The sequence below is a fragment of the Schistocerca serialis genome, chromosome 7, assembly GCF_023864345.2.
Source record: "Schistocerca serialis cubense isolate TAMUIC-IGC-003099 chromosome 7, iqSchSeri2.2, whole genome shotgun sequence".
Classification (NCBI taxonomy): domain Eukaryota; kingdom Metazoa; phylum Arthropoda; class Insecta; order Orthoptera; family Acrididae; genus Schistocerca; species Schistocerca serialis.
The window spans coordinates 631,639,080-631,653,362 of record NC_064644.1 but is presented as its reverse complement, the minus strand read 5'-3'; the positions used below and the strand labels follow the sequence as shown (position 1 = coordinate 631,653,362).

The 14,283-nt window shown below is 45.7% G+C and overlaps 1 protein-coding gene across 1 annotated transcript in view; it reads left to right on the top strand.

Moving 5' to 3' along the window:
* LOC126412424 (molybdenum cofactor biosynthesis protein 1-like) overlaps nucleotides 1-13,759 on the top strand; it is a 262,733-nt gene extending 248,974 nt beyond the window's left edge. The window contains exon 8 of the mRNA XM_050082019.1: nucleotides 12,993-13,759. The gene's annotated coding sequence lies outside the window, so the exon portion shown is untranslated. The remainder of the gene's footprint in view (nucleotides 1-12,992) is intronic.
* The last annotated feature ends 524 nt before the right edge of the window (nucleotides 13,760-14,283 follow it).

Sequence of the window (14,283 nt, the reverse complement as noted above, 5' to 3'; positions counted from 1 at the left end):
ATTCCGATGCACCAGTGCGGGTTTACTGTATCCTTGGACCTTCAAATTGATCATGAAACGGAGAAATCGCAACAGGATTTAATACAAAAGAGACAATGCCGACTTAAGCACAAGCAGAGGGTATCGTCTAAGAGTTTGTGATTTGAGCGGCTCCTGGGAGACCAGTATTAAATCCCGATGTACCAGTGCAGGTGTACTGTATCCCTTGGACCTTCAGATTCACCATTAAGCAAAAATATTACATCGGGGTTGAGTACTAAAGGGACAATGCCGACTAAAGTACAAGAAGACAGAATCTTCTAAAATTTTCTGCTATGTGCGGCTCCTTGGAGACCAGTATTAGATTCCGAAGCATCAGTGCAGGTTTGCTGTATCCCTTGGACCTTCACATTGACCATGAAATACAGAAATCGCATCGGGATTGAATACAAAAGGCACAATGCCGACTTAAGTACAAGAAGAGTGAATCTTCTAAGAGCTTGTGGTTTGGGCGGCTCCTGGGAGACCTGTATTAGATTCCGATGCACCAGTGCGGGTTTACTGTATCCTTGGACCTTCAAATTGATCATGAAACGGACAAATCGCAACAGGATTTAATACAAAAGAGACAATGCCGACTTAAGCACAAGCAGAGGGTATCGTCTAAGAGTTTGTGATTTGAGCGGCTCCTGGGAGACCAGAATTAGATTCTGATGCACCAGTGCAGGTGTACTGTATCCCTTGGACCTTCAGATCGACCATTAAACACAAATATTACATCGGGGTTGTATACAAAAGGGACAATGCCGACATAAGTACAAGAAGAGTGAATCTGCTAATTGTTTGTGGTTTGAGGGGCTCCTGGGAGACCAGCATTAGATTCCGATGCACCAGTATAGGTTTACTGTACCCCTTTTACCTTCACATTGACCATGAAACACAGAAATTACATAGGAACTGAATACAAAAGGGATAATGCCGACTTAAGTACAAGAAGAGTGAATCTTCTAAGAGTTTGTGGTTTGAGCGGCTCCTGGGAGAATAGTATTAGATTCCGATGCACCAGTGCAGGTTTACTGTATCCGTTGGACCTTCACATTGTCCATGAAACACAGAAATTGCATCGGGATTGAATACAAAATGGTCAATGCCGACTTAAGTACAAGAGGAGAGAATCTTCTAAGAGTTTGTGCTTTTGATCGGTTCCTAGGAGACCAGTATTAGATTCCGAAGCACCAGTGCAGCTTTACTGTATCCCTTGGACCTTCACATTGACCATATAACACAGAAATTGCATCGGGATTGAATACTAAAGGGACAATGCCGACTTAAGCACAAGCAGAGGGAATCGTCTAAGAGTTGATGCTTTGAGCGGCTGCTGGGAGACCAGTATTAGTTTCCGATGCACCAGTGCAGGTGTACTATATCCCTTGGACCTTGAGATTGATCATGAAACAGAGAAATCGCAATGGGATTGAATACAAAAGGGACAATGCCGACTTAAGCACAAGCAGAGGGAATCGTTTAAGAGATTGTGTTTTGAGTGGCTCCTGGGAGACCAGTATTAAATTCCGATGTACCAGTGCAGGTGTACTGTATCCCTTGGACCTTCAGATTCACCATTAAGCAAAAATATTACATCGGGGTTGAATACTAAAGGGACAATGCCGACTTAAGTACAAGAAGACAGAATCTTCTAAAATTTTCTGCTATGTGCGGCTCCTTGGAGACCAGTATTAGATTCCGAAGCATCAGTGCAGGTTTGCTGTATCCCTTGGACCTTCACATTGACCATGAAACACAGAAATGGCATCGGGATTGAATACAAAAGGGACAATGCTGACTTTAGTATGTGCAGGGAGGAGACCCCCAAGAGGGATCATTGCCGACAAAATTTTATTTAAATAAATTTTCAATGCATAATGTTCGGCCGTAGCCGGCTTGGGCATACTGTGGTGGAAGGTGCTGGCCGGAAGACCATGGTCGGCACATTCCTGCCACGTGCTCCTCGGTCAGACTCAAGTCCCACGGGTTGGTTGCGCTGACGGGAGCACGCTACTAGCAAGCCGCGTTGGCGGAATCAATCCTCCAATCAGAGACTAATCGTGTGATCACGTGGGGACGCGGCCGGGAGCGGCGAGGGCGACTTGGAAACAGCTCCGCGCTCTCTTAGCTTCTGACCTCGGCCCCGAGTAGTCGCTCCTCTAGCCTCTGCCTCTCTGATGAGCAGACGGCAACCCCTCTTGGGGCTGCTCAGCCCTACGTAGGCACTACTGTACCATCATTACAAGAATAAACTGGGTCCATTCCACTCAATTAATTTTCATTTTACAACGCCCTCCGCTCCTGACTTCTATCCTGACGAACAAATGGTGTCAGAAGTGGGATGCGACCCACCTTACGGTTGTAAAATCAACTCATCACTTGAGTATGAGTACTACGAAGGGGCCGAGTTTGAGCAATTAAGGGAAACTAGACCGAACGTGGCGAGGCTGCAGCGCGCCATGCACGTGCCAGCCGGGCGCCTGCGTTGCAGAATGTGCGTGGCCGCGCACTAGCGCGCCACAAGCGTGACGCAGTTCGCCGCCGGACGCGAGCCGAGGAGGGTCCGCGATGCAGTCACGCTCGCCGCCACCGCCGCCGCCGCTGTCCGTAGCTGCCACGGGTCACCGCCTGCGCCAGGGTCCGGAGTGTGGCCCTCGCGCCGCCCCGCCGTCGCAGCTGTCCGTGCTGTCGCCCGCCGCCTGCTGCGCCCACGCGTGATCAACGCGCCTGCCGCCGCTCGTCGACACCGCCGCCGTCCGTCGTCTGCACGCCACCAAATAATGTAAGTCGCTAGCGACGCTACGGTGGTGTAGATGCCCACACTATTGTAACATGCCGATCACCAGGCAGCAATCGGAGGCAGGAGCAGCCGGAGCGGATGAGGATCCCCTCTTGGCGCTGCAGTCCCAGTTAAATCAATTAATTCTGACTAACGCGGAGCTTAAGCAACAGATAGATGATCTCAAAATGGCTTCTCCGCAATCTAATGTTGCTAAGCCAGTGCTAGTGGAAGAACAGCCGAAGCAGGTGATTCCACCACTCACTAGTGCAGAATCACCTGTGGCAGTAGCCACCTCAACTTTGGTGCAGAGCTTCCCAGCAGTAGCGTTTATTCCGGCGTTCGCTGGAAAGCCGCACGAGGATATTCAAACGCTTGTCCAGAATATCCAGGACATCGGAAAGCTTTGCGGTTGGCCAGATGAATTTCTCTTAAACGTGATGAAAATGAAACTCACTGGCGAAGCGCGGAACTACGTGCAGTCGGTCGAGAGCTTGAAAAATGCCCCTACCTTCCAGTCCCTTGCAACAGGGTTGATTGAAAGGTATACAGACAAACGTGGTACTAGTTACTATCGCGACTTGCTTTCCACCCTCAAGCAAAAAACGGGTGAAGATTTAGAAGCATTCGCGGACAGGATTCGAAGCGTTGCATGCCACACGTACGCACGAAGTGCCAGTTCTGCTCGTAACGAAGTTCTGTTGGAAGAATCAGAATGTCGTGCGATAGACGTGTTTATTCGTGGCATAAACCCTCAAATAGGGGGCGAAATCAAGGTAGCTTCCCCCCGCACCTTACACGAAGCCGTGCGATTAGCACTCTTGAGAGAGGAGGCGAGCCGATTTGTGGCCGTCTCCGCGCGGCAAAGTGAGCCCCGACGTGTCTTTTCGAACGATACTAAGTGTGGGCGCTGTAATAGACAAGGACATGTGGCAGAGCAATGTCGCGTGCCATATTGTCATCAGTGCAGGAACATGGGCCACCAAAGCGTGCATTGTCCAAATAGTAGGCCACAACCGCCTGCAAATTCCAGGCGAAATGCAAACCAACCACAGAATTCGGGAAACGGCCGCGGGGCAGGAAGTGCCACCCCTCCCGGCCCCCGTTAAAAATAGTGACCCCCCCTAGTTGATAAGGGAATCACGCAGGTGGCAAGCGTGGTTGTCGATGGTGTTAGAGGCCGCAAACCAATACGCGTGCTAATTGACACAGGCGCACAGATCAGCTTGGCATTTTTATCGAAGAGAGATAAAAGAACATTGCAACTGTCGCGGTACCATATCAGTGGTATTGGTCCCGGCATAGTGAAACCTGATGGAAGCTGTTGCGTTGAGTTCATGTTGGACTCCACAGAATATGCTTTTACGATGGAGGTTGTACGAAACAGGCGCATGGATTACGACATCATCCTAGGAAGTGACTTTCTGCGTCATTTCCAGGGGGTTATTGACTATAGGTTAATACCGTCCAATTCGGCGACAACGTGCACCGTTTTGGACGTGACTGCACGTTGCGGGCGAGCGGAACTGGGAAAAAAGGATCCGTTTCCCAAGTTTCAGAGTCTCCCGTAACGATGCTAAAAGCCGATAATCCCGTGGAGATACCAGAAGGCACAGGAAAGATCCTTTGGGTGCCTGTCGGGATACGTAAATCCGAAGAGGTTCATTTCTTGGTAGATCCACTCTGCCAGAATGAAACTCTTGACCAGATGCAGGTCCACGTAAAACGTAGCCTGTGCAAAGCGCAGCAAGTACAGAAAGAAAATTGCGTACCCGTGTGTTTAGACAATTTTAGTCACAAGCAAGCTTTCATACCGCGTGGTACAGTATTAGCCAGCTTACAGGTTATCCCAGAAGATGAGTTGTCAAAGAGAACCCCTTCTCTGAAAAAGAAAAAGACTGCTGCCGCCTCTCAACACCTTTTGACAATCACGTCACATCTGACAGATAAGTTTAAAGCTAAGCTTAGTCACCTCCCATTGCATGAACAAAAGCTAATAAATGAAGTATTGAATGAGTATTCATGGTTGTTTGAAGACAGGAAATATTTACCAGCAACAGATCTAATCCAACATGAGATTCCAACCGGAAATGCTAGGCCAATAGCTCAAAAAGGGTACCGAATTCCCTACCATCTTCAGTCAGTGGTAGAGGAAACTATACAACAGCAACTAGAAGCAGGAATAATTCAACCCTCTTCTAGTGCGTGGTCTAGCCCAATTGTAGTCGTTCCAAAGAAATCTATAGACGGAGAAAAATCCTATCGCCTCTGTGTAGACATGCGAGCAGTAAACAAAGTTACTACTCCAGATAATTATCCATTACCCCGGATCGATGAAACACTCGATCGTCTGGGCAATTGCCGGTACTTCACAACATTAGACATGCGCAGTGGGTATCATCAAATTCCAATTGCCCCTGAAGATCGAGCTAAGACAGCTTTTGTAGTTCCTGGCGGCTTATATGAATTCTTAAGGATGCCTTTCGGGCTTCGCAACGCACCAGCAACCTTTCAGCGATTTGCAGATCTGCTATTACGTGGGTTGAAACCTACTATGTGCCTTGTGTATCTTGATGATATAATTATATTTTCAAAATCCATTGCTGAACATGCTGAACATCTACGCAGTGTACTGTTGCGCTTGCAAAATGCTAATTTAAGCTTAAAATTAGAAAAATGTTCTTTTGCTCAATCACAAGTGCAGTATTTAGGTCATGTCATCAGTTCCAGCGGAGTCAAACCAGATCCACGATTAACTGAAGCATTAGACACTTTTTCTATTCCAACAAATTTAAAGGAATTACAATCCTTCCTTGGCCTTGCAAATTATTACCGCCGTTTTGTTAAAGATTATGCTACTATTACCAAACCACTTACTAAATTGTTGAAAAGGGATACTCCTTTTGTTTGGACGGATGAATGTTCGACCGCCTTTCAAACAGTGAAAACTATTTTAACTAGTTCACCTCTACTTGTTTACCCAGACTTCGCTGAACCTTTTATTTTATCTTGTGACGCATCTGATTTTGCTGTAGGATGTGTCCTAAGCCAAGTGCAAGATGGTGAGGAAAAACCCGTTGGGTATGCCTCTCGTCAACTGAATAAAGCAGAAACTAATTACAGTACTACAGAAAAGGAATTGCTTGCCCTTCTTTTTGGAATTAATTATTTTAGATGTTACCTCTATGGTCGCAAATTTACAGTTCTTACCGATCACTCTGCTCTGCAGTGGTTATTGAATCTTAAAGACCCTAGCAGCAAACTTATGCGCTGGGCCATGAAACTGTCAGAATATGATTTTGAAGTTCGGCACAAGCCTGGTCGGTTGCATCAAAATGCTGATGCGTTAAGTAGAAAAGTGCGTGTCATTGAATCAGATGAGGTATCAATTGAAGAGTTAAAAGAAGCACAGCAGGTGGACGTTCAATGTCAAAGATACGCCACCTTCCCAGAATTTGAAGTAATAGACGACCTTTTGTATCGAAGAACTCCACATGGGAATCGTTTGGTAATACCGGAATGCTTGCAGCAACGTATAATACGGCAATGCCATGATACCATCCAAGCATGTCACAGCGGAAAACGCGCTACGAACGCTCGAATTGCGACACGTTATTGGTGGCAATACCGACAACGTGATGTGGACAGGTATGTAAGATCTTGCCTGCCGTGTGCACAACGAGCACAAAATAGGCATCCGCGAGTGCCGCTGCAAACACTTCCTCAGGCATCTTCACCCTTCGAAATTCTTGCTTTAGATTTCCAAGGTCCTTTTCCACAGTCGCAACAAGGTAACAAATACATTTTGTCTATTATTGATCACTTTTCACGTTATCTAATTTTGGTTCCCCTCCCCGACATGACAGCTGAAACTGTGGCGAGAGAGTTTGTAAATCGTGTGATACTACCTTTTGGAAGTCCTGATGCCATTTTAACGGATCAAGGAACCAATTTCATGTCTGCTTTATTTGTACAAGTTTGTAAACTATTAAGAATCAAAAAATGGCGTACAACTCCCTTCCATCCTAAAGCCAACGGTCGCGTTGAACGCGTACACCGTACAATTTGTAAAATGTTATCCTATTATGTTGCAAAAACGCACGCTGATTGGGACAGATATGTACCGTATATTTCTTCGGCATACAACACCCGAATACATGAATCCACAGGGTATACCCCTTACGAAGCTGTGTTTGGACCCCCGATGAATTCGCCGTTCGAAATAGACAAACTACCTCAAGGTGTAGAAATAAAGGAAGTATGAGGTTTAGCCCGCCGGCTAAAAGCGATCTGGTATAAGGTAAAGAGGAATAATATCAAAGCTACTAATAAACTGTTGCACAGGCAGAACAAAAATGCTGTTTTACCGACTTATCAGACAGGTGATTTAGTGTTACTACGAAACCCGGCAATCAAAAAGGGACGAACTAAAAAGTTCTCTCCCCGCTTTGAAGGCCCGTATCGGATTGTACGGTTGACCTCACCAGCCAATGCAGAACTGCAATTAACCGATCGTACGGTGATAGTGCACTTTGACCGCCTGCAACCTTACCACGGTAGGGCTGTGTCACCACAACAGCTCGCAGCCCCCGATCCGCCTGTGTCACCTCCACCTCAAGTAGAACAAAAACGAAATAAAAAACGGAGGAGATTACCTCCACAGGGTTGTAGATACCCTCTGCGGAATCGACACCCTTATGGGTTGAGGTCGCGTGATTAATCACGCCTAGTTAGAGTTTTATGATATGTTCTATTGCAGCTTAGTTTAAGTCATTTTCTCCAGGGACTTGGAAGCAAGATGTGCCTGCCCACCACGGAGTTCCCAGCCATTCTCAATTGTCAGTTTCCAGTCCGGTCATGTATTTTTGCTCATTTTTATATGTATGATTATGTTTTATGTTTTGCAAGCAATGCCACGCATTAGACGTCACGCAACTGACTTGCTTCAAATGCAACCATTACACTTGGTGTTGGCAGAACCGCGGCTGCTAACTCCGAATAATATTCTTCAATGTCCTCTATTGCCATCTATTTGGCAAACCAGTACATGTGGAGTATTTTTACTCCGAGCTTTTCTTAATACTTGTTACGTTGACGTCTAGTGTATTGAACTATATGTACTAGTTCTGTATTTGCTGCAGCTATTCGTAAGTAATCGGAACAGATAAAGCCAGGACTTGAAATGCATACGCCTCGTACGCTTTGTTTACGGGACCAGCTGTTGACGGGGCAAAACATCAGCTGTCGCCTCCCCTCCTCTTCAGCGCTGTCCCGTCTCCTCGCCAAGAACTGGCCAGCGGCCATCATTCCTTCTCAGCCAGTAACAGCGCTCCGCGCGATGACGTATCTTATCACCACGTGCGCTGCCGCCTCCAGCGTCTCAACACGCAGCGCGTCCGAGTAGTTACAAAAACAAACCGCAAATTACTGCCCTATCCTCCGTGTATGACAGACTACAATGCACTTACCATCAGTTTATGTAACTAACAGCCTTTTTTTTTTTTTAAAAAAAACTCTTATGCTAGATAATTAGCAATTTCTAATTCATCGTTATTTCTGGTACACGCTAAGCGCGTGATATTTGTCGCTGCAGTAGCGACCGGTCTCTCGCGGCTACACGCCTTCTCACATAACCGCTGACGTGCCGTTGCCTACTCCGCACCTACGCCTGCGCTGCGCGCTCGCTAACAGCTCCAGGCTGGTTTCTTTCATGCAGCCGGAAGCCACGGCAAACAAAATTCATTCAAACATCCCAATAAATCTTAACATAAATATTAAATAGATGTGATTCATTGTTTAAATTCTTTTCCTCGTTTTGTTTCACATTAGCTGGATAAATCACACGAAGTTCTTAACGATTTACATTATTCTGCATACCTTAGTCTGCCAATCCTATAAGTGAAATTTCACTACTGCTTTGATTCATTGTATGAGTTACAAACTATAGCCCTAACCCTCTTACACATCGAACTGCCTTGGACAAGGCCAGATATGGGCAAACCAATACAATGCCACGGGTTTTTCACGCTACTGACGAGGCACAAACGACCAATCGTCCGGGCTGCCGTATATGGGTGGACGATTGTTCCTTGGTTGCTACGCAGTTATTTTTGCCCTCCCCATTTATTTTACTCTACCGCCGTGGTTATTGTTCTATCCTGTTTTCCTTCTTCTGTCGATGAGGAGGCCCCTACAACATGTTAGGTACCCTCTTCCGACAGTACCGGTCTTTTAGTCTTACCACCATTTACACCGAGATATTGCTCTCCCTTGTTGCAGTCTTGCCCCAAAATGTCGGCCGATGATCCATTGTGAGATACGTACTTTGCCTCTAATTAGCCGGTGATGTAAGCGCTACGGGAACTGTGCCTAGTTGTCCTTTCAGTTCAATCTGTTATCGTCAGTTTTAAAACTAACACACACGAAGCCTAGCAGCCAGCCCCAGGTGGCCAGTGTTACATGTTAACGTTGAGCGTTCCGACTACTTACAGCATTATTATTATACATCATTGTGTTTTTATTTTCCTGTCAATATATATCATTGTGTTTAATTATGTCATTATGCTAGCGCTAGTGATTTATAGTTCATGATTTTCATTTTATGTAGTGTTATGTACTGCGCGCACAAAAAGTGACGCTATTTATGCATGTATGCTATTCTAGCTTCAGAGCTATTTTTATTGCTTGAACAGTCGACATTTCCCTAGTACAGCAGGTCGCTAATAACGCCGCTGATACTTTTATTACATGTATCGCAGGAAACCCACGCGTGCAAAGCAGGAAACCCATGTGCCTACACTAATTCTTAGTAAGTCAGACGGACGCCCTTAGGCCCGCTGAACCACGGTATCGCAGATAGCTCCAATGCACTGCCTACCCCTCAATTATTAGACAGGTTGCCTTAGCACTGTCCGCAGGTTGCCCCATTGCCCTGCAAATTATATAATCATCAATCCAAGTCTGCAGATTGCACTAATGCACTGCTGAACCTAATAGTCGAGTCACTCGCAGGTAGCTCATAGGCACTGCGAACTTGTACTTACACGTCACCGAATCCTAGGCTCCTCGGTTGACCACAAAACAATTCATACATCAATTACCGTGAGACAATTTGCGCTCACACTACGCCTTTGGCACTCAACCACAAATGAACTGAGCCCCAGACGCTCTTTTATTACATTTTACACAACGCCACCTTCTTCTAGATGGCAATTCCATTGCAAAATCATCGGATTCTGCCAAAGATTCAGATACCGTTCCCCAGATGGCAGCCTTTTCCGTTGCTGAACGGATTAGTTGCTTTTCACCATCTGACAGTGCAAACTGCACTTTTAAGAACGATGTTGTTATATACACACACTGTCGGATTTTACTGACGTAGTCCCTTATGTACTTCGTCAACTTCCCCTGGCGGATTTCGTATCCGATTCGGAAGTTTATGTTCGGGAAATATTCCCTTTATCTTATTTCTTGTCAATTACTATTACTTCAATGTCATGTTTTATTGTTATCAATTTATAGTTATGATTAATGTTAGTACCCTTTATGGTTATACGCTATTTTTGTGTCATATTCGGTATTCCCTTTTAAGTTTCATTGTTTCTCGACTAGAAGTATCTCTGATAGCACCTATTGGCCTTCAATTCGTATCCACCATCAGCTACCATTAGTCACACATTTACACAACACTTCATACGCCCAATAACAACTTACAACACACTCACACTGTTCATATCCACACAACCTTGGTGTAACTCGTTGATGTTACCAGAGCTCTATTGTCATATACTAAGTACATGAACAAGGCTTTTATGGTTCATGCCCTCTGCTCTTCGGAAGGGGAAAGGGAAGTACGTACGTATGTACGTTATGTTCAGTAGCAGTTTCTTTTAATCAACAACGTAGTCAATTTACCTGTTGAACACTTAAGTTGTTCTGTTAAAATGGAATCAAACGTCTTTGTGACATCAGCTATTTGTGTATTATTGCTTTGCAATAAACTGTTACTTTTAAGTTGCACTTACAATGTCTTAGTCTCGGACGCAGAGCCACTAGCGCTCTCTGACGCTGTTATCTGAGCTCAGCACTCTGCCGGCTCAGCGCTGATAAAGCTGCGCTGCGCCGCCTCCACTGCTTCACACCCAGCCTCTGTATTCACGAGCAACAGACTCGCTCTCGCTAACATTCATTTCCGACTTCTATTGACCACTTCTGTAAGTAAAGATCCTTTGATTATTGAGTTAACTTGAGTTGTCCTACCCTCATTCGGGTTTTCTACAGCTGAAAAACCACTCAATATTATTTCTGAAATTTATGAAGTACTTCACCTGTTTCGCCGTGTCGAACCTTAGCGGGGTGGGTGCCCCTGCGTAGTGGCCAATGCGTGGGAGGTGCCTAGGCTGTGCAGGTTTACACCGCGATCACAGGATTCCTTCTCATTTTATTCATTCAAAAAAAAAAAAAAAGAAAAAAAAACTTTCTTCGTACAAAATCTCAAATTAATTGATGACACTTGGCCTTCGTCCCATAGCAGGTAGAAAAATTTTTCCAGCGAGTTACGCTTAGTCTGCGCTGTGTAGTACTGCCTCCGCGTTCAGCGTCTTTTTTTGCTGACGCGTGATTGATCAGCGGATACTCGGTGTCGAATTACACCATTGTCTTGCCGCCTTGCTACCCCCACGGCTGCCAAACTGTTGGTTGCCTGCCGTGATTCTACTTCGTGGCCTTCTTCATCAGTGAGCGTGACTGAACGGGTCCATCGTCGCTACTTGCCAGGTAAATATTGCTACAACGTTGTACCCCCTCTGTCATCTCTGAATTACTCATCAAGTAAGCCAGGAAATTTTTACTTGTAGGGTCACTAATACTTTCTCTCGCAGTCGACCGTTATCAACATTGGAAGCTGAAAGCAACCTCCCCTTTTACTATGCTGCGTTGGAGGTCCGACTTACCCGTAATTCGGACGGTATTCGGATGCGAATGAGGTTGCCAATCACGTGCGCAAATTGCGAATACGAGTGCTATCAAATATACACTTTTCCAGTCTCTTGGGCTACCCTTCATCACCATGTTGTTTGGCAGACTCAAGAATTTTTAATAGTTAGTCGGAATCGACAAACTCACGCCACTCTCACTCGCGCTGAACTATCCAGTTGCTTCCATACAACACATTACTTATGCTCCACGCTAATTTTACACACTAACACTACTGAGTGCGAGATGTCACTGTTTTTAGCTGAAACTACTACCCCTCCATGTCCTCGTGTTCTAGTCTCACTTCGTCAACCAATAATTCAGCCTGTTGGCAACAGTTTTCTGTTCGCTGTTCCACAGACTGTCACCGCCAACCTGGTGTGCCACCGTTCAATGTCAGAGACTGAATCGTACCGGATAACACTGAATAATAGTGGCCTAGTGTATAATAGTTCAAAATGTGACGTATACGCTGCTTCTATGAGGATATCAGCTCAATTGCACTCCACCTTTCATGTCACCATTCCCACATTTACCTTATACCTTCCTGAACTCTCTTTTAAAATCCATCGCCATGAGAAGCTGAAGAATTTACCGAATACCAATGATTCAGATCTACTCCAATCGATCAATCATCTCCTTACCCAGGAACACAACCAAGTTGCTCTTGACCGAGTGGCCTCACATATTGCTGATTGGCACCAAACCAAGCGATTAACCACCGTTGTATTACCCAGCGCTGGTTCGGTAATCATCACTGTAATAATTCTGATTATAGTATCCTGGATACTCTGTAAAAGAGGGTTTTGCAAATGTTTCACTTCCTTCCGAGAAGTAGTACCACCCCCACAACCTGAAGGTGAATATCACACCTGAAACTACCTGCCAACCTTGGTGCATGCGATCAGGCATGACCCCCCCCCCCCCCCTTAGAATTAAGTTGTAGTCTAGGTGTCAGGTCAATGAACTAATTTTGTAATGGATTTGTATTTCTATGTAAAGTCTATGGAATCACAATTTAACTGTCGAGTTTTAACCCTCATGTAAGTTATTTTGTTTTCTCTTTAAATTTTTGTCATTTTGTAATGTTCTCATTCACCCACTTGGGCAATTACCATTGTAATCCTAGATTTAAGAACTCAAAGTAATATTACGGGGAAAACCCCCTTGTGACTATTAGGCCTGGGAGCATTCTCTCACCCCCACGAGGGTGGAGTGTTTCAGTGTGCTGTGCTCCGGTGCCCCTCATCATCGCCTGGGTACCCACCACCACTGATACCGCTGACACACATTCACAGCATGGCGCCGCCCCACTGCCGTCGCACCAACTTCACAAGTTTGTTATTCAAGAGCCTTCCTTCAGGCCCTTCAGGCCACTTTGTAACATTTGCACATATTAATATCACTATGTTATGCGACCCTTCATAATGATCATATATTTTTTAAATGGAATAATCGATTAGAATAAGCTCATTCATTTTCATCCAGAGAGCCTTCTTCGGAAGGGGAAAGGATGTGCAGGGAGGAGACCCCCAAGAGGGATCATTGCCGACAAAATTTTATTTAAATAAATTTTCAATGCATAATGTTCGGCCGTAGCCGGCTTGGGCATACTGTGGTGGAAGGTGCTGGCCGGAAGACCATGGTCGGCACATTCCTGCCACGTGCTCCTCGGTCAGACTCAAGTCCCACGGGTTGGTTGCGCTGACGGGAGCACGCTACTAGCAAGCCGCGTTGGCGGAATCAATCCTCCAATCAGAGACTAATCGTGTGATCACGTGGGGACGCGGCCGGGAGCGGCGAGGGCGACTTGGAAACAGCTCCGCGCTCTCTTAGCTTCTGACCTCGGCCCCGAGTAGTCGCTCCTCTAGCCTCTGCCTCTCTGATGAGCAGACGGCAACCCCTCTTGGGGCTGCTCAGCCCTACGTAGGCACCACTGCACCATCATTACAAGAATAAACTGGGTCCATTCCACTCAATTAATTTTCATTTTACAACGCCCTCCGCTCCTGACTTTTATCCTGACGAACAAGTACATGAAGAGTGAATCTTCTAAGAGTTTCTGTTTTGGGCGGCTCCTGGGAGACCAGTATTAGATTCCGATCCACCAGTGCAGGTTTACTGTATCCTTGGACCTTCACATTGATCATGAAACAGAGAAATCGCAATGGGATTTAATACAAAAGAGCCAATGCCGACTTAAGCACAAGCAGAGGGAATCGTCTAAGAGTTTGTGATTTGAGCGGCTCCTGGGATACCAGAATTAGTTTCCGATGCACCAGTGCGGGTGTACTGTATCCCTTGGACCTTCAGATTGAACATTAAACACAAATATTACATCGGGGTTGAATACAAAAGGGACAATGCCGACATAACTACAAGAAGAGTGAATCTTCTAATAGTTTGTGGTTTGAGGGGATCCTGGGAGACCAGCATTAGATTCCGATGCACAAGTGCAGGTTTACTGTATCCCTTGGACCTTCACATTGACCATGAAACCCAGAAAT